Genomic DNA, 11539 nt, shown 5'->3' with positions numbered 1-11539 from the left:
TACAAATTTCGTCCACTCGCAGTCCTACACTTTCTCCCCATATAGTTTTTATACCCTCCACCATAGTATGGAGGGTATATTAAGTTTGTCATTCTGTTTGTAACACATCGAACTAATCATTTGCGACCCTATAAAGTATATATATTCTTGATCAGAATAAAATTCTAAGACGATCTAGCCATGTCCGTCTGTCCGTCCGTCTGTCCGTCTGTTGTAATCACTCTAGCGTCCGCAATAATTGAGATAGTGTGCTGAAATTTTGCACGCGAGGGTCTTTTTTCCATAGGCAGGCCAAGTTCGAAGATGGGCTATATCGGTCCACTCTTTGGTATAGCCCCCATATAACGGTACCTCCGGATTTGAGGTATTTTGACGTTCTTCGCCACATTTGCAGACCGAATTAGCTATAATTTGGCACTTAGGGTTCCTAGTGATCAACAAACTTATATCCCAAAGGATATGGGCATAGGTCCATGTTTTGGTATAGTCCCCATATAACGGTACCTCCCGATTTTCGGTATTTTGAGAATTTTAGCCACAATTTTTAACCGAACTATCTGCAATTTGACATTTGAGGTTCTCAGTGGTCATGAAATATCTCCACCAAACATCGTCAACATAGGTCCATGTTTTGGTATAGCCCCCATATAACGGTATCTCCCGATTTTCGGTATTTTGAGAATTTTAGCCACAATTTGTAACCGAACTATGTGCAATTTGACATTTGAGGTTCTCAGTAGTCATGAAACATCTCCACCAAACATCGTCAACATAGGTCCATGTTTTGGTATAGCCCCCATATAACGGTACCTCCCGATTTTCGGTATTTTGAGAATTTTAGTTACAATTTTTAACCGAACTAGCTGTAATTTGCCATTTAAGGTTCTCAGTGGTCATGAAATATCCCCATCAAACATCGTCAACATAGGTCCATGTTTTGGTATAGCCCCCATATAACGGTACCTCCCAATTCACGGTATTTTGAGAATTTTAGCTACAGTTTTTACCCGAAATAGCTGTAATTTGATATTTGAAGTTCTCAGTGGTCATAAAACATCTCCAACGAAACATCGTCAACATAGGTCCATGTTTTGGTATAGCGGCCATATAACGGTATCTCCCGATTTTCGGTATTTTGAGAATTTTAGCTGCAATGTTTAACCGAACTAGCTGTAATGATCGGTATTTTGAGAATTTTAGCTACAATTTTGTCTATTTAAAAATAATCGTCAATATAGGTCCATGTTTTGGTATATCCCCCCATATAACTGTACCTCCCGATTTTCGGGTATTGGTGGTGGTACATTTCACCTAGCTGTACACATTTTTATACCCTCCACCATAGTATGGAGGGGTATATTAATTTTGTCATTCTGTTTGTAACACATCGAACTAATCATTTGCGACCCTATAAAGTATATACGAGTATATTCTTGATCAGGATACAATTTTAAGACGATCTTGACATGTCCGTCTGTCCGTCCGTCTGTCCGTATGTTGTAATCACTCTGGCGTCCGCAATAATTGAGATAGAGTGCTGAACGCGAGCGTATTTTTCCATAGGCAGGTCAAGTTCGAAGATGGGCTATATCGGCCCACTCTTTTATATAGCCCCCATATAACGGTACCTCCGGATTTGAGGTATTTTGACGTTCTTCGCCACATTTGCAGACCGAATTAGCTATAATTTGGCACTTAGGGTTCCTAGTGATCAACAAACTTATATCCCAAAGGATATGGGCATAGGTCCATGTTTTGGTATAGTCCCCATATAACGGTACCTCCCGATTTTCGGTATTTTGAGAATTTTAGCCACAATTTTTAACCGAACTATCTGCAATTTGACATTTGAGGTTCTTAGTGGTCATGAAACATCTCCACCAAGCATCGTCAACATAGGTCCATGTTTTGGTATAGCCCCCATATAACGGTACCTCCCGATTTTCGGTATTTTGAGAATTTTAGCCACAATTTGTAACCGAACTATCTGCAATTTGACATTTGAGGTTCTCAGTGGTCATGAAACATCTCCACCAAACATCGTCATCATAGGTCCATGTTTTGGTATAGCCCCCATATAACGTTACCACCCGATTTTCGGTATGTTGAGCATTTTAGTTACAATTTTTAACCGAACTAGCTGTAATTTGCCATTTAAGGTTCTCAGTGGTCATGAAACATCTTCACCAAACATCGTCAACATAGGTCCATGTTTTGGTATAGCCCCCATATAACGGTACCTCCCAATTTTCGGTATTTTGAGAATTTTAGCTACAGTTTTTAACCGAAATAGCTGTAATTTGACATTTGAAGTTCTCAGTGGTCATAAAACATTTCCAACGAAACATCGTCAACATAGGTCCATGTTTTGGTATAGCCCCCATATAACGGTATCTCCCGATTTTCGGTATTTTGAGAATTTTAGCTGCAATTTTTAACCGAACTAGCTGTAATGATCGGTATTTTGAGAATTTTAACTACAATTTTGTCTATTCAAAAATAATCGTCAATTGGTATATCGTCGTTTTGGTATATCCCCCCATATAACTGTACCTTCCGATTTTCGGGAATTTTCAGTGGTCACGAAATTTCTTCACTAAAATTCGTCAATATGGGTCCATTTTTGAGGGTCTACATTGTTTTGATGAAACTACCCTCAATTTGACACTTGAAGTTCCCTGCAGCTATAAAACTTTTCCGCCAAAAAAAATTTAAAGATAGGTTGACTCTTTGATATAGCCCCGTTGGTGGTACCTTTCACCTAGCTGAACACATTTTTTTAGATTAGATTAGATAACACAGTGCAACAAAATGGAGGTGAAAGTCTGGGGCACGGAAAATTCCTCTTGGGGAAGAAAGGCCTTGGTGAGTATATTATGAACCGCGAAGGACAGATCCTCCGTGAGTCGAACTTCCGCGACCCTGTGGGCCATCAGGAATTAGCGTTATATCTTTGTTCACTGTTGTTTAATGCTAATTCATGATGGCTTACAGGGTCTCTTGCAAAAACTTCATCACGCCATAACGCGGAAGATCGACTCACGGCGCATCTGTCCTTCGGGGTTTTTAATGTACACACATCAAGGGCTTTCTTTCCAAAAGGAATTATCTCTGCCCCAACATTTGTGTTCACAGTGTAATTTAAGCAATAGTGGGAGGCAGTAGGAGCCTATCCATTGTCGAAAAGTTGTTCCACCTAAAATTGTGAAAGGACCCTAATTATTCCATTTTAATTAAGACTATTTTATGGTGGAGGGTATAAAAAGTTCGGCCCGGCCGAACTTAACGACTTTTTACTTGTTTAGATTAGATTAGATAACATTGTGCAACAAAATGGAGGTGAAAGTCTGGGGCACGGAAAATTCCTCTTGGGGAAGAAAGGCCTTGGTGAGTATATTATGAACCCCGAAGGACAGATCCGCCGTGAGTCGAACTTCCGCGTAATAGCGTGATGAAATTTTTGTTAGAGACCCTGTGGGCCATCAGGAATTAGCTTTATATTTTTGGTCACTGTTGCTTAAGTGCTCTACAAAAACAACAAACAAAGATATAATACTAATTCATGATGGCTTACAGGGTCTCTTGCAAAAACTTCATCACGCCATAACACGGAATTTCGACTCACGGCGCATCTGTCCTTCGGGGTTTTTAATATACACACACCAAGGGCTTTCATCTCCAAAAGAAATTATCTCTGCCCCAACATTTGTGTTCACAGTGTAATTTCAGCAATAGTGGGAGACAGTAGGAGTCTATCCATTGTCGAAAAGTTGTTCCACCTAAAATGTTAAATGACCCTAATTATTCCATTTAAATTAAGACTATTTTATGGTGGAGGGTATAAAAAGTTCGGCCTGGCCGAACTTAACGACTTTTTACTTGTTTTTTTTAACAAAACTTGCAATTCATTATACAATAGTGTCAAGTCACGGCCTAAAACTTGTTGTCTGTCTATTGTCTTTAAACTCTCCATTTTTTCAGCGAGTGATGGACTTACCGACTTTAATCTGCTACTTCTATTTGCTGTTTTTAAGATTTTTTTTTTATTACGCGGCGCGGGATTCTTCTTTGTTGTTTTTTTTTTTTTATTATATTATATTTAATTTATTTTTTATTTCTTATATGAGCTTATTTCACTTTTATAGAATTTTTCTATATTCTTTTTATTCCCAGCTCTTCTTTTTTACTTTAAACAATTTTTTTTTCGCTATCTATGTATATATATTTTATAACAAATAATTTGTAACTTCACTACTGCACTGCACTTCACTTTTCTATAAATACATATATATCTTTTTTTCAACAAAATAATTTTTGTTTCACTACACTATACTTTTCTATAAAAACCGGCGCGCGTTCAATCTAGGGGTCACCAAATGTTAGGGGAATGTAGGACGAAATAAAACTCTCGATCTTTTCTCGTTGGATGTTCTAAGGCAATGATTTTATTTACTCATTTCTTAAAACTATCACTAAAACTACAAATACCAATACACTTATATATTAGAGTACATAACAACTATTTGAACGCACACTAGAATGCACGCTGTACCTAGACACTCTACTTTAAAGTGAATTCCCACAATGCAGTCATAAATGCTAGGGGTAATAAATGCACCCCCGCGTACACACTGCATGGCGGGTAATAAAAAACCTTTTATCCTTAAAACAACTAGTTGGGCGAGACATTTCCTTATCATCAATACAATATTTATGACCGACGCAAACAGACTACACATGTAACCAACATTTTCGTATTCTAGATAAGTCTTCTAGCAATTGAGAAATAAACAACCGTGGATGTTTTCCTGTGTACGTACAGCCTATCTACAAAACTGTACAGTAATTTCTACCAAACTTAGATTAGGTTCCAATATGGACTCAATCGGTCCACTCCTTCGGGTACCTCCCACACAAAATTTCGGAAAAGTTCAGTTTAGGACCTGGTCTCGAATCGCTTTGATTTTTGTTTACGCAAGTTGTATTCGCTGTCCTCTATACGACCCTGTAAGTTTCATTAGGGGCAAGTTCATACTTCCTGAGAAAATAGCCTGAAAGTTACAAAAAACCCTATGACACCGTGTGTAGTGGTTGGAGTGCAAGATAACTCTCGAACGGATCTGCCGATTCGGTCCAAAATTTGGCTTTCGTAATATTTTGTCCAAACTTAGTTCAAGTTCAAAGATGGATTATATCGGCCCACTCCTTCCGGTACCTCCCCCACAAAAGTTCGAAAATGTTCGGAAAATTTGTGCGTACGATAACTCTTGAAGCAAGTAACCGATTTGGTCATTACTTTGCACATTATGAAATTTCTACCAGACTTAGATGAGGTTCCAATATGGACTCAATCGGTAAACTCTTTCGAGTACCTCCCACACAAAATTTCGGAAAAGTTCAGTTTAGGACCTGCTCTCGAATCGCCTTGGCTTTTGTTGCAATATCTTGTATTCACTGTCCCCTATACGAAGGTACAAGTTTCATCAGGGGCAAGTCCATACTTCCTGAAAAATAGCCTGAAAGTTGAAAAACAAACCCTATGACACCATGTTTATGGGTGGAAGCGCAAGATAATTCTCCAAAGGAAATGCCGATTCCGGCCAAAATTTGGCCTTCATAATAATGTTTCCAAACTTAGTTTAAGTTCGTAGATAAGCCATATCGGTCAAAAATATTCGGAAAATTTGTGCGCACGATAACTCTTGATGGGAGTGACCGATTTGTTCCATACTTTACACATTCTCATAATATCTACCAGATATAGATCAGGTTCGAATATGGACTATATTTGTCTACTCCATCCCGTACCTCCCACACAAAATTTTGGATAAGTTCACTTTAAGACCTGCTATTGAATCACTTTGATTTTTGTTGAAGCAACTAATACCCTAGGCAGACGGCAGCGTTAATTTGCATTAACTGCCTTAATTCAAATTAATTCGTGCATTATCCACATTTTTAATGCACAAAATCAAAGGAAATTTACCCCCAGTTTTTGTAACTTATTTTTGTTCGTTCGTCTATATTCGTAATAATTTAGGCATTCATAGCTCAGCCCCCAGATGACATACACATCTAATTTTTCGTATACCCGTTCCATATATCATAAAGGATTCCTCATTTAAAAATCAGCGCTCTACATTTGCGCTAAAGCGAGTAAATCGATCTAAAAAAATTGACAATTCGTGTGAGAAGAATAAAAATTTTTACAAAAACTGGGGGTTAAACTGAATTTAGCAATTTCAATATGGCAATGCTGTTGAAAATCAATTGTCTTTTGTCAAACTTCCATGTTAAAGAAAATAAAAAGGGAAAGCAAATCAGCAATTTTCGCGTTTCTTCACAATAAGTAGTGGTCTTTCGCGAGTAGAATAGCAGCTAATCGTTTTTCACGCCTTCTAACAAATCTCCTTTTATAATTTTTATTTTCACAAAAAATTTCATTACCCACCATACCAATTCTATCGAAAATTATATCTTCTTCAAATGTTTTTTAAAGTTTTCCAATATTTTTATAATATTAAAAAGACTCAAAAATATCGCGAATAAATTAAATTTATTTTTGCTTCATCGTGGTGAAAAGGTCAATGGTAGAAAGTGTATTTGTTTCACATATTTTGACGAACTTTTGTAAAGCTTTATGAAATGGTCTGCTGGGTACAAACAAACAACACAAACAGCTGTTTCATAAATGCAGAAACTATCGTCTGTCAGGGTAAAAAAATTAATTCAAATTATGACATTTTTAATGCAAATTAACTCTGCCGTCTGTCTAGGGTATTACATTCACTGCCTCAATTACGATGGCAAAAGTTGTTTCAGGGTCAAGTCCATACTTCTTGAGAAAACAGCCCGAAGGGTGTAAAAACCCCCTATGGCACCCCCATGGTCTATGTCGGTCCATTCCTTTAAGTACCTTTTCCGCAAAAATTTTGAACTTTAATCCTAATCAACATTTTTGTCGGTTCATACGACCAAAATTTTGAAACCCCCTAAATACATAAGTTTTTTGTGAAAAAAGTGTTTCAATTTGCCCAGGCTGAGGGTATAACTCTGTCGGCAAAGCCGACTGATACTTTTTTACTTGTTTTGTTGTTATTTTTATTTCTATTTCTGTTTCTGGTCCATTCACATAATTTTCCTCAAACGGAAATCAAGTTCGAAGATTGACTAAATCGGACGGACAACAACTTTGAGTAAAAGCAAATCAACGCATGTACATTTGTTATCATCGAAAATCCAACCAAAAAATTAAAAATCTGAATAACTATTTCTTCGAATATGTTATCCTCGAACGAAATGTGTTGGACCACAACATTTAACCATTCCAAACATTATATGAACTTTGTACAACATGTTTAACAAACATATTTCAATGAATAATACCCTCAAATCCATTGGTTGGATACCAGGAGCAGCAGCAACACGTTGTCACAACTATTCCCAATGTCTCTCAATGCCCGGGTTATAATATTTTGTAGAGCCTAGCATTTGAATGTTCGGAAAATATTTGGCCATTGTTCTGTCACAACAATGACTTCAATTGCTGACGGCTGGTGACTGTTGTTCATCATCGGTCATAAGACTTTATATGGGTCGGTCGGTTTGTTTGGGTATTTGGATGGTGTTAACCCAGGATGAATGCCTTTATTTTATGGACAATGTGACTGTGTGTGTGTCTGATGAGAGTATGTTGACCAAATGAAACATCAACAAAACAATGGTAAGCAAATGGGATCCAACAACTAAATACAAGTACAACAACACAAGCAATGCTATAAATGACAATTCGTTGTCTGACAGATGGATGGTTGGATAGATATATGAATGGATGAATGAATGAATATTTGAATTTGTATAACAATAACAAACAAATATTGGACATATTGCATTGCAAGTAACAGATGTCCTTGCGGGACATTGTGAGCACATTTAAACAACGTGACATAGTTCGTAATAAGAATGGGTTAAAGTTCATGTTGATAATTGAATAGGTTGTGTAGCATGCAACAAAAGATTTTTTTCACTTACGAGGTCATGAATGAGCCTCGTACAACTCCTAGCACAGAACAAAGTGGCGGTGGCATGCTCATATACTCGGCCTTATAGCTCGTCGGTGGGATTGGGATCTTACCACAGTCTGTGGGAGATTTGCTACAGTAAACATTTTAATAGATTGTTAAAGCATGCATTTGTTTTTAGATGAGAAGATGGAAACATTTTTAATTCTTTAAAGCTTGATTTGCGTTGTGCTGATGAAGTTGCACAAACGACTGCCCACCCAACCATGTTACCGGGTGCCCACTGTACATTCCAAGGTAACCCATATTCCGTACCCCCTTACACCGACCCTTGGTCCCTTGTTAAGTCAAACAAAAGTAGAGATTCAGTTCATTTTTGATTTAATGACTAAATTACAAAAAATAACATTTTTCAACCTTATACGGTAAATATGATGATGTTCAAGACGATGTAGATTTTGAATTATAATAAGCCAATCTAAAAATAATCATCTTCCTAATTTTAAACATAATACAAAAATATATATAAAGCTAGTATTAACTAATATTCAATAGAAGAATATGTGTGTACGTTTCAGCACAGAATCTAGAGGTGACTGTAAAACTGTAACAGCTGGTGCTTAAGCTAGGTCAATGACCTGGTAAAATGTATTAACAAATTGGAACAAAAATAAATGGTGGAGAAGCACAAAAAGACTAGACAAAATAAGTTCCAAAGGGAGAACAAAAAAAAAAAAAACAACTATGTTTAGAGATTATGGGCGACCCAATTCTCAGAGCAAATTTGATAATAACACTAGGTATAGCAGTTTCTGTTCGAATGCGCTCTGGACTATGGCAATGATTTTCAAACTGTTGCCATCAACAGCATACCGCAGGTTGGTAATGCCTATAAAAATACAATGGCAGCATTCAAAAAGAAAATGTCAACCTTCTTTCCGGGAAAAGGATAATGCAAATATTTTCAACTTAACCAAAAAAATAATTTAAGTTTTTTTTTATATATATGTAGTTTGAACAAAATTAATAAATTTTTTGGGGAACAATCAATCTCTCTCATAGAATAACGGTACTAGATTAGTGTCGGTAAAAGAAACCAAGTCTTTCCAAATTATTTGAGACCAAAACAAAGGAGAAGTAAATTGATTGTCCCGCAATAAAAAAAATGAGTATTAAGAGAACAATATTAACTTACGTTATTCGGGCTCCCTCGATGAAAGGCCTTTCATTCGTAGATGCCTGGTGAATATAATGATGACGCTTTTTGAGGTTAGCTTGATATACGCACAAAAAAATATACTTCAAGGCATATAATGTTTGAACTCTTAATATTTTCTGGGCAATTCTTACTTTTGTTCAAATACCACAATCGATTCTGCTTGTATATTTGCATTTGGATTATCAGAATTTATAGTATCGCTTGCTCTCTTCCTCTTCTTTCACTAAATGGAAGTTCTTTCGTACACACACACTACCTTAACTAGCCAGAAATTATAAAATAACAATTTAGCAATGATGAACTGTTGAGGATATTAATTTTTTCCCAGTAAAAATACGCCAGGTTTTCATCTTTCACTGCGGACACTTGACACTGCAAATTAAATCTGCTCCTTCAGAACACAACTTTAAGGGTGTTTTCCCTGTATAAATCGAGCTCCACGAAATTAGAATTACAAGTTGGGCGACCACACAGAAAACCACGACTGTACTGAATCATGCAGAATTATCTTGGCTGCGAGAACTCACTATCCAACTTGTTATTAGTGTTGCGAAGGGTATTGACTGATCTAATGACAAAACTGGAAATCATTACAATGAGAAATATACCTTTGAGAGAGTCCAATTTACGATATTCACCTTGTCAACACAAAACCAATCCAAACAGTGGCCAAATAGGGTACATCAATGCTCATGCACATACACAAAAGTATGCACATACAGAGGTTATCAAAAGAATTTGCAACAATCAAACTCTGTGTAATTTGTAATTGCAATTTGATCAGAATTTAGCACATCAAGATGAGTATGCACTCCAACGAAACGGCGGCCAAGTTGGCAGAAGCAAAACAAAAGAATTCAGCTTAGGAATCACTAGGAAATTATACTTTCTTTATAACATGTATATTCCCATGTATTTTAAACTCCACTTACACGTTTATCAATTAAGCTTGTTCATATGAAAAGGTGGCGCTCATTAATTTCAAAGAAAATCAATTATTATCTCGGTTTGTCAAAGCTTCAAACAGATGAACATTTATTTAAAAATTCAATGAACACAATGTACAAGACTTTCACTGTTAAATGATCAAGCAAAAATGAGGAAGATGGCCTCCTGACACCCTCTATTTCTATCCTCGGAAATATTCCAATGGCATAAAAATCAATATTCAATAAATAAGAGCACGAATTACAACATCTCCAAAATGTCTACCAAAGAAAGAAACAAAACTATAACCAAGAACAATTAGGCTCAATTATCTATTTCCAATCAAATTCAGCTATCTAAAGCATATCTTATGGATGACTTTGGTAACATAAACTGCATTACCTTCAAATGTCTATGTATGTGTTGAAGCGAAAACGAACACAATTAAGGAAACGGAAATACATCACAAGCGCCTCTACAGTTGATAACTGCAATATATGACATGAACACTTCCAAATCCTTTTCTAAGAATACCATCTAATAACTGTAACTTATGAACCTATTTAAGGATGTATTTACTTGCCCACAAAACAGATTACATCAGGTTAATCAGGAGCCCAAAGATTACCTTCCGTAAAATTTATATAAGATTATTGAACATCCCTAAAACTACACGTAATCAAAAACTTCGCCTAAGTTTGGAAGAAAGATTAGGATCAACAGACCAAATTGGTTACTCCGGAGAATTGTCGAACAGATGGACGAACATAGTGTAACGTGATAGTTCAATACAATTTATTCGTCCGACTTTAATGTATATATATAATACCGTCAACGTCACCAATCATTCCAATACTCGTCACGGTGATCTTGAAGCAACTTTGATGGAAGGTGCTTACAACTGGAAAGTTTTTGCGGATTCTGAAACTACAATGTTCATAGATGAGAAAAAAAATCGCCGGGGCGCTTTTTAAATAACAACTGGGAAGTTTTTGCAGATTCTGAAACTACAATGTTCATAGATGAGAAAAATCAGAAAAACAAAAAAATCGCCGGAGCGCTTTTTAAATAAATCGCGATTCAAGTTGACATTTTTAGGGTTTTTTAGGTTTTCACGATTTTGTATGGAAACCGCAAATCCTATCGAAATGGGGTTAAAGAAAATGTTGTAGCTATGAAACTGTATGGTATTTTTGTAGATTTTACCGTTATTGAGATATAGGAGTTCACCAATGTCATACATAGTGCGCTTTAACTAACTTTAAGTGAAAACCGCTTACACCTGGGAAATTTTTGCGGATTTTGAAACAGCAAATGGGGATAAAATCGTGAAGACCTAAAAACCCCTAAAAATGTCAAATTTATTTAAAAA

At 36.4% G+C, this 11539-nt stretch overlaps 1 long non-coding RNA gene across 1 annotated transcript; it reads right to left on the bottom strand.

Moving 5' to 3' along the window:
* Positions 1–8021: 8021 nt before the first annotated feature.
* Positions 8022–10316, bottom strand: LOC141390638 (uncharacterized). The gene is made up of 4 exons (XR_012409427.1): positions 10173–10316; positions 9879–10112; positions 9217–9820; positions 8022–8910 (listed from the first exon to the last, which is right to left on the bottom strand). It is a non-coding gene; the product is annotated as an uncharacterized lncRNA (long non-coding RNA).
* Positions 10317–11539: the final 1223 nt, after the last annotated feature.

The sequence above is a fragment of the Musca autumnalis genome, unplaced genomic scaffold (assembly GCF_047663935.1).
Source record: "Musca autumnalis isolate F117 unplaced genomic scaffold, ASM4766393v1 scaffold_1, whole genome shotgun sequence".
In the NCBI taxonomy this organism is placed as follows: domain Eukaryota; kingdom Metazoa; phylum Arthropoda; class Insecta; order Diptera; family Muscidae; genus Musca; species Musca autumnalis.
The sequence above is the reverse complement of the archived record's forward strand: the minus strand, read 5'-3'. Positions and strand labels throughout refer to the sequence as shown.